The following is a 15779-nucleotide window of genomic DNA, read 5'->3' as shown; positions in this document are numbered from 1 at the left end:
GGTGGTCGGGGTTGCTATCAAGAGACCACTTTGTGGGTGAGACTGTTGACCCTAGTAAACTGAAATAAAATTCCTTCGCACTTGCATTACTATATCTTTGACTCTGTCCATTATTGCTATGACCTGAAAACCAGGGAACAACAAATATAACCATCACAAATACTTTGTTTCTGATTAATTGCTTGTAACTATAGAAGCAACGTTTAGGAATTAGGGCTGAAAATGAAGAAGATTCAGTGGATTCATATTTAACAAATGAAAATCCCCCTCTGTATTCTATCAACCCCTCTCTCCAAAGAACAGTAATATCAGTTCAATGAAGCCAGGGAGATCCCTCTAGGGTGACTATGTAAGATAATAGCTAACTTAAATGTCCATTCTGTCATCCTCCTGATCTGAGGGAAGAATAATTGATCTTAGGAGAGAAGAAGAGTAGGTCCTAGATCAGAGCTTCTGTAGACTCACAGAAAATTAACCTGCAAGTGCAAGACTTCCTAAGAAGAGCTCAGAATCAAATTACTTTACCAGTTATGAATAAAATGAACGAAAGAAATTTGCCCCACAAGGATTCATTACTGAGTGCAGAGCCAGAAATAAACCCTAGTCCAAAAGCCAAAAACCATGAAAAAAAAGGCAATGGTAATGTAACTTCAAGTCAAGGTAGTGTGGAGAATATCCACATATGACCCTTTCCCAAAGTCATTCAGAGCCCTTGCTCCTCTTGTGAAGCTCATAGTCTTTTTGGAACAATTTTTCCTTTCTTTCCTTTCCCTTATAATGAAATTATTTTATGTTAAACCAAAAAACAATATCTTGATAATAGTCTCTAACCATGTGTCAAGAAAGTCCTTCATTATTATCAAGTGGGTCTCGTCTTTTAGACAAGGATGTTTGATATACCCAGATCATAATGCAATATACCACTTCACTAAAGAGGTTTTAAAAATGAGCAAAATGCCCTTCACGCCCTACCGAGGCTATGAGTGTCTGTCTCTTTTGCCTCTCCCTCCCCCCACACCCCCCCACCGCCTACCAGCAGCGTGATGTGGCCACAGCCTCAGAGCTTATTGGACAGCCAGGTGTGAGCCGTTGATGACGGGGTAACTGCAGCCTCATGGGTTAGGGGGCAGAACCAGCATGTCCTTCACGCCCTACCAAGGCCATGAGTTGTCCCCACAAGCGGCTCTCCAGCACGGCCATGGCACCGGAGGCACACAAACCAATCTCGTAATTATCCAGTTCTTGGCAGAAATCCCTCCAGACTTAATTAGTAAAATATCAGAAATCCAAAATCGCAATAGCGGCCACGTGACACTATACAGTTTTTATAATCAGCAATAGAAAACAAATTATTTCACAATACCTTTTCAGCAGTTCTGATTGTTGGGGGAAATTCCAAACAATAATGGTGCATCTTTTGTTGAAATAATGAGTGTAATCAAAGTAGAGAGAGAGTTAAGTAGAAATCATCTACCTCACAGGCATCGGGAAGGGTGGGAGGGGGGTATATTGCTTCTTGGTGGTAAAAAATAATTAATGGTGAAGGGCTGGGTGTTCGATCATTGTATGACTGAGACTTAAACCTGAAAGCTTTGTAACTTTCTCATGGTCAATCAATAAATAATAAATAAATAAATAGCAAAATGTCCGTGTGTTTCCTAAAGACATAAGACTAAACAGTTTTTAAAAATGGGCAAAATGTCTATGTATATACTTCTCAAACACAATTCCCCATACATGTGAAACAAAAACATCATTTATTATTAGAGAAGTGAAATCTCAAATAATAATATATGATATGCCCCAGAGAAAAAGGCCTTAATCTTTTTTAATACTTTCAAGGAGCTGTTCACAGCAACTGATTACATTCAATATTTCAACACCAATGCCACCAACATTACACTTTCTCAACAACTTTATTTTGATTTCTACCACCAACACACATGCATGTCCCAAAGGCAGATGATAAATAATTTATTTTGTATTACTTCTATGAATAATTGACTACAAATGTTCCAATAGGTTTCCTTAAAAAGAAGTGTGTAAAAATTGTTGTATCTCATCTTGGAGCCTTTAAGCCCCTGGGTTAGAGATCATTAAAATGTTGGTAGGGGTTGAGTCTTGTGTACTATATATAATATATATGTACACATGTACCTACATATGAATTTTTTATCAACATTGTATTCCTTCTAATTACACCACTCCAAATATGTTGTACTACTCTTGGTATATCAGTGAAGGCCTTATTTTTATGGATAAATTAAGGATTGACAATGAAAATTACATATAGACACTAAGTTATTCTTAACATATTTATCCACACAGTAGCATCAAAAGCAGATTTTTAAAAAGGTAGATTACAGCCTAGGGATAGAGAAGTTATAATATAGATTATATCACTTGATCATTTGACATCCCATTACTCATAGATTTGCTCGAGCGGGCACCACTAACATCTCCATTCGTCCCTGTCGTATGCTTGTGTAGCCTAGATTATATATTTCAAAAAATATTTTCAAAAATATGTTCACATCCCAGAATATTATCAAGATAAGAGGCTGTGCCTTCTTGGTGTTAGATGGAGGGATACCAAGAAGGAACTAGAGTAAATCATGCCTTCTAGTGAGTCTATTTTTTTTCTCTGTCTCTATCTGTCTCTCTGTATGTCCGCATGCCTTTCTCTCTGTTTCTGTCTCTCTGTCTCTCCCTATGTCTCTCTCTATGTCTCTTTCTCTGTCTCTCTCTCTCACACACACACACAAACACACACACACACAGATATACAATCCTTAGGTCACATAGCAAACCTTGACCTTGTATTTTCACTTTCTAGTCCCCAAAACTAACATTTTTGTTGCCAGTCACTGCTGTAGCTTCTAGTGACTGTGGACCCCCTTTCACCCAAACTGGATTAAACTGGAAAGTGAAACTGTTGTGGGGTTCAAAGTCCTGATTTCCAAAGGTTTCAATTCGCCTTATTGGGGCCGGACTGATCCATCAGAATGAGCCCAGGTAGACTGTGCCACACATGGGCAGGAACAAGGGCCTTTGTCTTCCCAGGTTCTTCCCCTAACTTTTTTGTTGATGACCTCACTATATTGAGCCCTATACACTAGAGGTATGAACAATGGGATAGTAATAAAAGGAGATTTCAGGGCTCTCTACCTTGTCACAGAGTCTGTCCGAACCTGGACCATCCATGAAATATTTCCTTGTGTCAGCATCTCCAACAGAACGGAATATTTATGCAACACACCTTCTGACTGGTGGGGAGCAATGCCTTTACTCCCCAGCAATCAATAATACCAAGTGATAGGGCTGGAGCCATACTACAGCTTGTAAGGCATAAATTGTTTGCCTTGCAACTAGCCAACCCAGGTTTGATTCCTGGCATCTTGTTTGGTCCCTGAGGACAGCCAGGAGGGAATCATTAGTGCAAAGCTGAAAATACACCCTTAGTATTGCCAGGTGTGGCCCAAAAACCAGCCAAACAAAGCAACAAAACACCCAAGCCAAGTGATACAGTTAAAACAGGAAGCTGTTCTCTGAGCCCAGGAAACCACCAAGAGCCAGTGTTCTGACTTTCACTTCAGGTCTTTCTACATTTGCTCCCGAGACTCCTAGGAGTTAGGAGCTTTCCTGGTCCATGTGAATTTTTCCCAATCGGTAACTTGTGATTTATTTTCAGCATATATGTGTTATTTATCTTCAACAGAGAATTACTGGTCAATGGAGAAAAGAAACAGATGACTGCCTGAAAATAAAGCTTTTCTGTATTGCAAATCTCTGTTGAAAGATACATTATAATAGTACACATGCAATTTTCCATAATAAACAAGAACAGCGACCCTTGGGGCTGTTAGGGAGACTGAGGAATGGGTAGAAGTCAAGTCTGGATTCTAGAGTTGCCTGACTCCCAAGGGTGCTCCTGTTGGTAGTTGCTACTTTGAGCGCTATGTGGGCCTGTCCTGGGCGTAAGACCTGCACAGTAGTTGGGAATCAACACAAAAATTCCTGCAGGTAGAGAAGCTCATTGAGAACCAAAATTGTAAAAATATAAACTATACCAAGCAAAATTTCAAAGAATATCTTTTTTTGAAAACCTGCTTTGACTCTCCTTTTAGATTGTCTGTCTCATTTTGTGAGACCAGACCTGCAGATGGGGACTGTGAGACTACTTTGGCAGCAATCACTGTTCATATGCAAATATACATATGAACAGTGTCCACCATCAACAGTCTTAAGGAAAACTCAAAATAAACACAAAAATAGATGCTATTACACATCCAATGGATGTTTTCTTTCAAGAAATAACAGCGGGAAAAATTAGAACCGCATATGTCGCTGTCACTATGTAAAACACTGCAGCATGTGTGTGTGTGTGTGTGTGTGTGTGTGTGTCTGTGTGTCTATGTGTATCTGGGCAGATGCAACGATGATCAGAGTTGTTCCAGGCAAAAGGTGGTGCTCAGGGAAATAGGCAGTGCTGTGTATTGAACTCTGAGCCCCAGCATGCAAAGCTTGTGCTTTGAAACTTCTAGCCTGGTCTGCCATAAGATTTGACATGCAATATTTTGGGAATATAATTTTGAAGTTCCCTAAAATGTTGAACAAGAGTATTATCTTGTTATTTAATAATTCTCTCTGTATATACATTCTAAAGAACATTGAAAATATCTTAGAACAAAATGATTAAATTTATGGCAGCATTATTTGTGGTAGCCCAAATTGGAAACAACCCAAATCCACATTCCTTGATGAATAAATATATGCAGAATGAAAACTATACAATGTAATATCACCCTTTCATAACAGATACCAGTACATGTTTTTCTTTGACAGTGGAATTCAGACCGAGGCACTGACACTTGTGAAACATGTGCATTATAATCCCTGGTGCTTAGTCAGTCATGAAAGAAATTGAAGCAGGCAGGAGACATGGAAGCAATGAGTATCTCTGAAGGTGATGAAACCAAGATACAGACTACTGTTTTTCTGTCACAAGCCTAAAGAATCCCCAAAGCATGAAGACAGCTGGAAACACTTTGAGATGCACAGAGGCTCAGATTCTGATCCCAGTTCTAGCCCAGAGAAGGCATGAATGCTTAGGGGAGAGTCTGCACAGAAACCAAGAGCAAAGGGCTGTGATAAGAATATGAAAGACAGCAAAAGTCTAAAATTGCTCCCCTTACCAACATCCTAGGTACAGACTCTTATTAACACAGAAAGTGCAAGCTGGTGGAGTTTGAGGAAAACCTATAAAACCTTCTTACCTAAACCAAGCAGCATTCTGGTTCTGCATGTATCTTAACTTGGGAAAGCTCATTTGGAGGTCCTAGCAGGGGACCACAGCTATTTTTATATCCTCAACTGAAGAATGATCCTTCTCCATATGGGCAAGGCCATCCTCATCGACTGAGCATGCAGCTTCGGGAGAGATAACATGGAACAGTGAGGTAGAAGGGGACCTCACCTAGTCAGTCTGATTGTTCTAATCAGTCCTGGCAATCACTGGGGCACTAGATGTCTCAGCCAGATTGTCTTCACATCCACATGCCCCTTAACTTGGATGGTGTCCCTTTACTGTCTTCACTCACGAGAATCTCATTCTCTCTTGAATGTGTTTCTCTCACTTCATCTTCTCTTGCCTTTTGAAGTTCTTTTTTGTGAGGGCAGGCAACAGACACAGAAACCTAAATGGAGGCCAGAACTTTTTTCCCTTTTCTACAAAGAGAAGTCCCTCACTCAGATTTGAAGGCATGATGTTGAAGAGCCCATGTGCTGGGGACTGAGTGGATGATCCAGAGACGAAGTGTACCGCATGTGTAGATTATTGGCTGCCTTGTGTGTAGCATTAGTGGGATAAGAACAGCCACAGCATACAGATGCTTGTGGCAGATATTAATAACCATTTTCTCTAGGCACTTCCCCTGGGAGTTACAGGTGACTCCAGAATCAAGCCTGTTCTCTCTCTCTCTCTCTCTCTCTCTCTCTCTTCGTTTCAATTTCCCTACTTCTTCCAATATCATTTGGAGTGCCATTAAGGTGGAAAACAAAGAAACTTCATAAAGATCTCCAGGAAAACAGAGACAACTCGATGAAAACCTTCCTTTCAAGTATGCATTCTGGGGGTGACTCTTGTACTCATGCTAAGACAAAACGTAACTTTATTATTTTTTTAAATTTATTTATTCATTGAATCACTGTGGGAAAAGTTGCAAAGCTTTCAGATTTAAGTCTTGGTCATGCAATCATCAAACACATTTCCCTTCACCACTACTTATTTTTCACCAAGAAGAACCCCAATATACCCTCCTTCCCAACCCTCCTAATGCCTGTGAGGCAGATGAATTCTAGTTCAAAATGTAACTTTAAGTCCCGGATATATTATTCCTAGACCAGAATACTGGAGAGTCTCTTTCTGTCCACTTAGTGCTCTTCCTGTCAATTCCTCCCTTAGTGTAGGAGCAGTATCTAGTAGGAAATGGAATCTTAATGAGACCAGCACACAGGAAAAATGAATACAGACAGCGGGATATAGTGCTAAGAGGAAACAGCAAGGCAGAACTGCATCTACATCTTTGCCCCTTATCAATTCATTCTCTTTTTTTAAATTTTTAAAAAAATTTTTTTTTTATTAGTGAAACACCATGAGGTACAGTTGTAAATTTACAAATTTTTGTGCTTGGATTTCTGTCATACCATGATCAAATACCCATCCCTCCACCAGTGGCCATTTTCCACCACCAGGATAATATCCCTCCCCCCATCCCCCCAACCCCCCCATCCCCCTCTGCCACTGTGGCAGGGCAGTCCCTTTTGTTCTCTCTCTCCTTTTGGGTGTTGTGATCAGCAAAAGAGGCATTGAGTGGCAAACATGTTCAGTGCAGTCTACTTTCAACCTGCATCTCCTCTCCTGGGAGGATCCTCCAAACACCCCCCATTTGGTGCTCCCTTCTCTATCTGAACTGTCCTTTCCCCTAGAATACCCGGCTGGCCTCTAAGCTATGGAGTAATCCTCCTGGTGCTGATCTCAGCTATTCTTGGGTATTAATCTCATATTTTGTTACTTTATATCCCCCAGATGAATGCAATCTTTCTATGTCTATCCCTCTCTTTCTGACTCATTTCGCTTAGCATGATACTTTCCATATTGTACCACTTGTATGTAAATTTCATGACTTCATCTTTTCTAAGAGCTACATAGTACTCCATTGTGTAGATGTACCAAAGTTTCTTTAACCAGTCATCTGTTCTTGGGCACTCAGGTTTCTTCCAGTTTCTGACTACTGTAAAGAGAGCTGCAATGAACAAACAAGTGCAGATGTCACTTCGATTATACATTTTTGCCTCTCTGGGATATATTCCGAGGAGTGGTATCGCTGAGTCAAATGGGAGCTCAATTTCTAATTTTTTGAGGAACGTCCATACTGTTTTCCAAAAGGGCTGAACCAGTCAGCATTCCCACCAACAGTGAAGGAGTTTCCCTTTCTCGCCACATACGCGCCAGCAACGGTTGCTTTTCTTCTTTTGAATGTGGGCCAGTCTCTGAGGTGTGAGATGGTATCTCATTGTGGTTTTCATCTGCATCTCCCTGATTATTAATGATTTAGAGCATTTTCTCATGTGCTTTTTTGCCATTCAGATTTCTTCTTTGAAAAATTTTCTGTTCATTTCATTGCCCCATTTATTGATGGGTTTGGATGTTTTCTTCTTGTGGAGTTCAACCAGTATTTTGTATATCCTTGATATCAACCCCTTGTCAGATGTGTTATTCGTCGATTACCTCGAGCAGGCCCCAGTAACGTCTCTTTCATCCTAGCCCTGAGATTATATTCAAGGCTATTTAGGAGAATGAGACCCATCATTGTTACTGGTATTTGGCATATTTGGTATGCCACGGGGAGTTTGCAGTTTGCCTGACTCTGCCCTGTGGACAAGCTACATTCGATAGCCTGCAAGTTTGTCCAAAGTAGGAATGAGACAATAAGATGTCATTAAAAAAAGTTCTGATAAGATGTCGCGCGGCCGCGAATGCGGCCGTGCGGTTCCGGGATCTGGATTTTATAGTCTCTGAGTCTTGGCCGCTGATGGGATTACACGGTGCCAGGGGGCCAGGTGGTGGGTGTGACCCCCGCCTACTGGAATTTGGAGGATCTGGGTGGAAGATGCTCGACTCCAATTCGAGTAGGCTTGGAGGTCTCGGCCCCGGAACCCGCGTGGCTTTGTTCCTCTGCCAGTACCTTCATGTGTGCGGAGAGTGGTCACAGCATGGTGGTGGCTGGTCCTGGAGGTCTTCGGCTACAGGAGCCCTGGTCGGGGCGGGGAGGAAAGCTCAACCCGCTCCCCTCCAAGGGGCTCCGGGAAGGAACACCCAGGCGCGGGGGCAGAAGACTGCACTGTTCTCATCCGGGATCTGGATTTTATAGTCTCTGAGTCTTGGCTGCTGATGGGATTACACAGCGCCAGGGGGCCAGGTGGTGGGTGTGACCCCCGCCTACTGGAATTTGGAGGATCTGGGTGGAAGATGCTCGACTCCAATTCGAGTAGGCTTGGAGGTCTCGGCCCCGGAACCCGCGTGGCTTTGTCCCTCTGCCAGTACCTTCATGTGTGCGGAGAGTGGTCTCAGCATGGTGGTGTCTGGTCCTGGAGGTCTTCGGCTGCCGGAGCCCTGGTCGGGGCGGGGAGGAAAGCTCAACCCGCTCCCCTCCAAGGGGCTCCGGGAAGGAACACCCAGGCGCGGGGGCAGAAGACTGCACTGTTCTCGTCCGGGATCTGGATTTTATACAAATGTGTATTCAGCGAATATTCTTTCCCATTCTGTAGACTGTCTTTGTATTTTGGTCACTGTTTCTTTGGAGGTGCAGAAGCTTCTTAGTTTAAGATAGTCCCATTTATCTATCTCTGTTTTCACTTGCTCAGCCAGTGGCGTGGCATCTTTGAAAATAACATTAGCCTCAATGTCATGTAGGGTTTTGCCAACTTTGTCGTCAATGTACCTTATGGTTTCTGGTCTGATGTTGAGCTCTTTAATCCATTTTGATCTTACCTTTGTACATGGTGTTAGACAGAGTTCTGAGCCCTTTTTTTGGTATGTAGCCATCCAGTGTTGCCAGCACAATTTGTTAAAGAGGCTTTCCTTACTCCACTTCACATTTCTTGCACCTTTATCAAAGATTAGATGATTATATGGTTGAGGGGAGATGTCAGTGTATTCAACTCTGTTCCACTGATCTGCAGTTCTGCCTTTGTTCCAGTACCATGCTGTTTTGATTATTACTGTTTTGTAGTAAAGTTTGAAGTTAGGGAGGTTGATTCCTCCCATTTTCCTTTTCCCAAGAATTGTTTTAGCTATTCGTGGAGGCTTATTGTTCCATATAAATTTCAGGAGTGTTTGCTCCATTTCTTTGAAGAATGTCATGGGTATCCTTATAGGGATTGCATTGAATTTATACAATGCTTTCGGTAGTATTGCCATTTTGACAATGTTAAGTCTCCCGACCCATGAGCAGGGGATATCTTTCCATTTCCTCATGTCCTCTTTTATTTCCTGAAGTAGAGTTTTGTAGTTTTCTTTGTACAGTTCCTTTACTTCCTTAGTTAAGCTGATTCCTAGGTACTTGATTTTCTGGGGGCACAATTGTGAACGGGATTGATTTTTTCATGTAGCTTTCCTCTCTCTCACTGTTTGCGTATAGGAAAACCATGGACTTTTGAGTAGTGATTTTATAGTCTGCAACTTTACTAAACAAGTCTATTGTTTCTAGGAGTTTTTTGGTGGAGGTTATTGGGTTCTCTAAGTATAGTGTCCTATCATCTGCGAATAGTGAGAGCTTGATTTCTTCCTTTCCTACCTGAATGCCCTTAATATCTTTTTCTTGCCTAATTGCTATTTCAAATACTTCCAGTATTATATTGAACAGCAGTGGGGAGAGTGGGCATCCTTGTCTCGTCCCTGATCTTAGAGGGAAGGCTCTCAGTTTTTCCCCATTGAGGATGATGCTTGCTGTAGGCATGTGGTAGAGGGCTTTAACTATGTTGAGGAAAGTCCCCTCTATACCCATTTTGGCTAGGGTTTTCATCATAAAGGGGTGCTGGATCTTATCAAATGCTTTCTCTGCATCTGTTGATATGATCATATGCTTTTTATCTTTTCTTTTTTTGATATGATGGATTATGTTGATTGATTTCCGAATTTTAAACCATCCTTGCATCCCTGGGATGAATCCTACTTGGTCATGGTGTATGATCTTTTTGATGAGTAGTTGGATTCTATTTGCTAGTAGTTTGTTGAGGATCTTTGCATCTGTGTTCATCAGGGATATCGGCCTGTAGTTCTCTTTCTTTGTGTTATCTCTGTCTGCTTTTGGTATTAGTGTGATATTTGCTTTGTAGAAACTGTTCGGAAGTGTATTTGATATTTCAATTTCGTGGAAAAGCTTAAAGAGGATTGGGAGTAAGTCTTCTTTAAAGATTTGGAAGAATTCACTGGTGAATCCATCAGGGCCAGGACTTTTGTGCTTGGGGAGACTTTTTATTACCAGTTCAATTTCCTTGATGGTGATAGGTCTGTTCAGGTATTCCAGGTCTTCTTGGTTCAGCCTTGGGAGTCTGTAGGAGTCTAGGAATTTATCCATTTCCTTGAGGTTTTGATGTTCTGTGGCATAAAGCTTTTCAAAGTATTCCCTGAGGATCCTTTGAATTTCTGTAGTGTCTGTTGTAATGACCCCCTTTTCATTCCTGATTCGGTTTATTAGGGTTTTCTCTCTCCCTTTCTTTGTGAGTTTTGCTAGGGGCTTATCGATCTTGTTAATTTTCTCAAAGAACCAGCTCTTGGTTTCATTGATCTTTCAGATTTTTTGGGGGTTTCCATCTCGTTAATCTCTGCTCTAAGTTTTATTATTTCCTTCCTCCAGTTAGGGTTGTGCTCCTTTTGTTGGTCCTTCTCCAAGTTCGTAAGCTGTGAGTTAGTTTATTTATGTGGACTTGCTCCTCCTTTCTGACGAATGCTTGTAGAGCTATAAGCGTTCCTCTTAAGACCGCTTTTGCTGTGTCCCATAAGTTTTGGTAACTAGTGTCCTCATTTTCATTCGTTTCTAGGAATCATTTGATTTCCTCCTTATTTTCCTGTCTAAGCCACTCGTTGTTTAATAATTTAATTAATTTCCAGGTGTTTGATTTAGTTTTCTGTTTTTGTGTGTGATTTACTTCTAATTTCAGCGCATTATGGTCTGAGAAGATTGTTGATATAATCTCTATCTTCTTAATTTTATGGAGGCATGTTTTGTGGCTCAGCATGTGATCTATCTTGGAGAATGTTCCATGTACGCTTGAGAAGAATGTGTATTCAGCTTTTTGTGGATGAAGTGTCCTGTGTATATCTACTAAGTCGCTTTCTTACATTGTTTCCCTCAGATGAAGTATGTCCTTGCTAATCTTGAGTCTGGTTGATCTATCAAGAGGTGACAACGCGGTGTTGAAGTCTCCCACTAGTATTGTGTTGCTATTGATGTCTTTTTCCAAATCTATGAGTAGTTGTTTTAAGTACTTTGCTGGTCTCTCATTAGATGCATATACATTTATTATTGTAAGTTCTTCCTGTTGTACAGATCCTTTGATCAATAAGAAATGGCCTTCACTGTCTCTTATGACCTTCTTCACTCTGAAATCGATGTGGTCTGATATTAGGATGGCTACCCCAGCTTTTTTCTGGGAGCTGTTTGCCTGTAGGATTGTTTTCCAGCCTTTGACTCTGAGTCTGTGTTTGCTTTGACTATTGAGATGCGTTTCTTGCAGGCAGCAGAATGTTGGGTTCAATTTTCTAATCCGTCCTGCAACTCTATGTCTTTTAATTGGTGCGTTTAGCCCATTGACATTGAGAGAGATTATTGTTATGGGATTTTGTCCCATTCTGTTAAAATTTGGTGTATTTGAGGGGCCTTTCTTGCCTTAAAGTAGCCCATTTAGTTGTTCTTGTAACCATGGTTTTGAGTCTATGACGTTCCTGAGCTTTCGTTTGTCTATGAAACTGTGTGTTGTTCCTTCTATTATTAATGAGAGTCTTGCTGGGAAAAGTATTTTTGGGGAGGCATTTATTTCATTGAGTTTTTTCACTATGTTCCACCACTGCTTTCGGGCCATGAGGGTTTCATCAGAAAAATCAGCTGTGAATTTTAAGGATGCTCCTTTGTAAGAGATTTCTTTCTTCGATCTTGCTGCTTTCAGAATTTTGTCTCTGTCTAAGGTTTTGGTCATTTTGATCAGAATGTGTCTTGGGGTATTTTTATTCGGATTTCTTCTAGCTGGTACCCTTCGGGCCTCCTGAATGTGGTCACAAGTTTTCTTCAGCTCTGGAAACGTTGTAGCAATGATTTCTTTGACAGTTTTTTCTTCATCAAGGTTTTCTTCCTGTCCCTCTGGGACTCCAATAAATCTTATATTATCCCTCTTGGCTTTGTCACGATCTTCTCTTGCCATCTGTTCTCGAACTGTGAGTCTCTTTTCCATTTTCTGCTCTTTTCTGGCAAGTCTCTGAACTTGATCTTCGAGCTCACTGATTCTGTTCTCAGCCGCTGTTACTCTGCTGTTGAGGCCTTCCACTGAGGTTTTCAATTTGGCTACCAGGTTTTTCAGGTCTGACATTTCCGATCGCATTTTCCTCATTTCTGCCTTCAAATCCTCTTGTCTTTTATTGGCATTGCTTTCCATTGTTTCTTTTAGTTCCCTAAGCATCCTAAGTAGCTCCCTTCTGAATTCCTTGTCAGAGAGGTTGTGTAACGCTATAGTACTATTGGTGTCTTCTGGGCTAGCCTCGTGAATAAGAAAGTTTGGTGGGCTTTTGCATTGCTTTACCATTGTGCCCAGTGTGGTTTGGTCCTTCACAGTCACTGTTACTATTCTGTTTGAGTGAGCAGAGACTGCCAGGAGCCGTTCAGCTTTGTTGCTGCTAGATGGGCCTCTTCTACCTTTCTGAGTCTGACCTTCTTCTCAATCAGGAGTTATTCGTTGTTTTATAACTGACATTGAGTGAAACTTTTGGAGGAGGTGCTATTTACTACTGAGCTTGTGCAGCTATTTTCAAACAGAACTTTTGTTGGACATGGAGTAGGCGAGTGGGATGTTGTTGAATTGTAGTAGAAGAGGTGAGAAATTTTTGGTCGGTATTAGGTGACAAGTTGATGAAAAGGATGAAAGGATGAAGGTCCAAATTGCTTGGAGTGAGTGATATACCTGCGACCGCGTGAGCAGCCGCCTGCCATGAAGAAGGTCACGCCCCCTTCTTAGAGGCCATGCCCACTTCTTAGAGGCCCTGGCGGGGATCATTGGGCAGGCGGCGTGTCTGGGGTCAGGGGCGGGCCTTGGCTGGGCTCCTCCAACCCACCTCGATGGGTGGGGCCGGTGGACTGCTGGACAGGCTGGTCCTGGAGCTGGACGCGGTAGGGTCTGCGCTGTCCTCCGGCCAATTCATTCTCTTTAAGTGTTGAATATTACCCCTAAGTGTTTTAGGCTTCATTGATGAATTTCCCCCTTCCTCCTCCCAGAGAAGCTTAAACTGCACTTGTGAGCACCCCTCATCCCCTGACAATACCTTTATCTTTCCTTTCTGTTTGAAGTGAATTACTTGCTTTTCTATTTCCCCTAAAGCTTTCCATTTTATTATAAACTTTTCATTTTACTCTTTGCTTAAATACAGAAAGACCGTTAATGCTATGCTCCTAATATCTGGGGTCCTAATATCTGAGAGTATCCTTGAGTTAATCCCCCCAAAAGAACGACCTCCACTGAAATGCTTCACATCTGCAGATGATCGATCATACCTATGTGCAGTCCTATACCTCAAACCCCTCCAGATGTTTTATAAGTATGCTAACAACTCTGTATTAAACAAATCATTTTGACCATCAGTCTATGGTCCTCCATCTCTTTCATGTTGAGGAAGCCTGGGAGGTGGCTCTTTGCCACTGAACGTGTTGCACACCCATATCGTGGGCTCACAGCTATATAAATTAGAAATTGACTACCAATGCTTCTTTCTCTGTTTTTGCTCTACTTTGACTCAGAGGGTGTACAATTACTTTGAGCAAGCTGTCTTACTTAGTATCAGTGTTACTCATTCTTATCATACTCTATACTTTATTTAATTATCTTCTTTATCTATTGAATTTCTCTGAAATGGATGGACCAATAGCAAAGCGGGTAGGGCGTTTGCCTTGAATGCGGCCAACTCGGGTTCGATTCATCCATCCCTCTTGGAGAGCCTGGAAAACTACTGAGAGTATCCCATCTGCATGGCAGAGCCTGGCAAACTCCCTGTGGTGTATTTGATATGCCAAAAACAGTAACATCAAATCTCACAATGGAGATGTTACTGGTGTCTGCTCTAGCAAATTGATAAAAATTGGGAGGACAGTGCCACTCAGTTACAAAGTTGTTCATGATGCGGTTTCAGTTATGCAATGTTATAACACCATGTCCCTTCACCAGTGTACAATTCCTACCACCAATGTTCCCAGTTTCCCTCCTGCCACAACTACAACTCCACTGAGCCCTCCTGTACAGCAGGCACTTTTACTATTCTTCTTTCTTCTTTCTTCTCTGTCTCTGTCTCTCTCTCTTTCTCTCTCTCTCTCTCTCTTTCTCTCTCTCTCTCTCTCTCTCTCTCTCTCTCTCTCTCTCTCTCTCCCACTCTCTTTCTCTCCTTTTGGGCATTATTTTTGTCCAGAATGATCTTATACAGCTATCATTGTCATAGTGAACCCTACTCTATCCTAACATCTTCTCCTTCCCCCTAATCTCATACACACACACTCATGGCAAGCTTCCCATCATGAATTATTCATTCTGGCCTTCAATTCTACTGCATATGGGTATTAACCACATACTATGTGCTTGTTTTATATTCCACAAGTGAGTGCAGAGTGTACAGATTCTTAAGTGAAAATTGTGCTGTAATAGAACTTTTTAAAAAAAAATTTTATTAGTGAAACACCATGAGGCACAGTTGTAGACTTACAAACTTTTGTGCTTTGGTTTCAGTTATACAATGATCAACCAGTGCCCATTTTTACATCACCATGGATCCCAATATGCCATCCACGCCCCATCCCCTCCATGCCTCTGTGGCAGGGCATTCCCTTTTGTTCTCTCTCTCCTTTTGGGTGTTGTGGTTTGCAAAAGAAGCATTTTTAAAAGTCATCATCTGTCACAAAGAATGGTGGGGAGGATTGAAGAGCTAATACATGCTTAGACCTTGGCAGGGCTGTCATTATATAGCATTTTACAATATTTGGTAGCAGCAGCAATATACTACAATGACTCTGACACTCTCCTGTCTTATTAAATAGTATTGCCATCTTTCTCACATCAGTATAAGTGAAAGACAAGATAAATATATTTGACAGCTTTACTTATTTTATTATCCAAAGTCCTCCCAATTTTTTCCATATGACACTGACACAGTTTCATTTGAGAAAATACAGTTAATTCCATACTTGGTTATAGGAGACAAAGGATGTTATCAGGGCCTTAGAACACATGGCTACTCATCAACCTTAAATGTCAGTTCTCTTCAGATTCTCATGCAGCATAAAGTTTAGTACAAGATGATGTAGCAAGGACAAATATACCAAAAAAAGGATCTGAGTATAGTGAAGAAAGAAAGAAATGAATTGGTCATAATGGTCCTACGTAACAGTACAATTTAAAAAATAAAATATGAGTTTGTTCTAGCTAGAGAGTTAAGTCACTTAGTCACCTAATGTGACTTGATTAAACAC

At 41.4% G+C, this 15779-nt stretch overlaps 2 protein-coding genes across 4 annotated transcripts in view; both read right to left on the bottom strand.

The window, feature by feature from the left end:
- Positions 1-2960, bottom strand: part of LOC130040490 (E3 ubiquitin-protein ligase TRIM38-like) — a 35756-nt gene extending 32796 nt beyond the window's left edge. The window contains exon 1 of one of the 3 annotated variants that reach the window (XM_056132624.1): positions 2851-2960. The gene's annotated coding sequence lies outside the window, so the exon portion shown is untranslated. The remainder of the gene's footprint in view (positions 1-2850) is intronic. The other 2 variants (XM_056132625.1, XM_056132627.1) reach the window with 2 other exon arrangements.
- The window catches only part of LOC130040129 (E3 ubiquitin-protein ligase TRIM38-like), a 43202-nt gene that overhangs the window by 1177 nt on the left and 26246 nt on the right, over positions 1-15779 (bottom strand). The window lies entirely within an intron of this gene.

Source organism: Sorex fumeus, unplaced genomic scaffold (genome assembly GCF_029834395.1).
Source record: "Sorex fumeus unplaced genomic scaffold, SorFum_2.1 ptg000094l, whole genome shotgun sequence".
NCBI lineage: Eukaryota > Metazoa > Chordata > Mammalia > Eulipotyphla > Soricidae > Sorex > Sorex fumeus.
The sequence above is the reverse complement of the archived record's forward strand: the minus strand, read 5'-3'. Positions and strand labels throughout refer to the sequence as shown.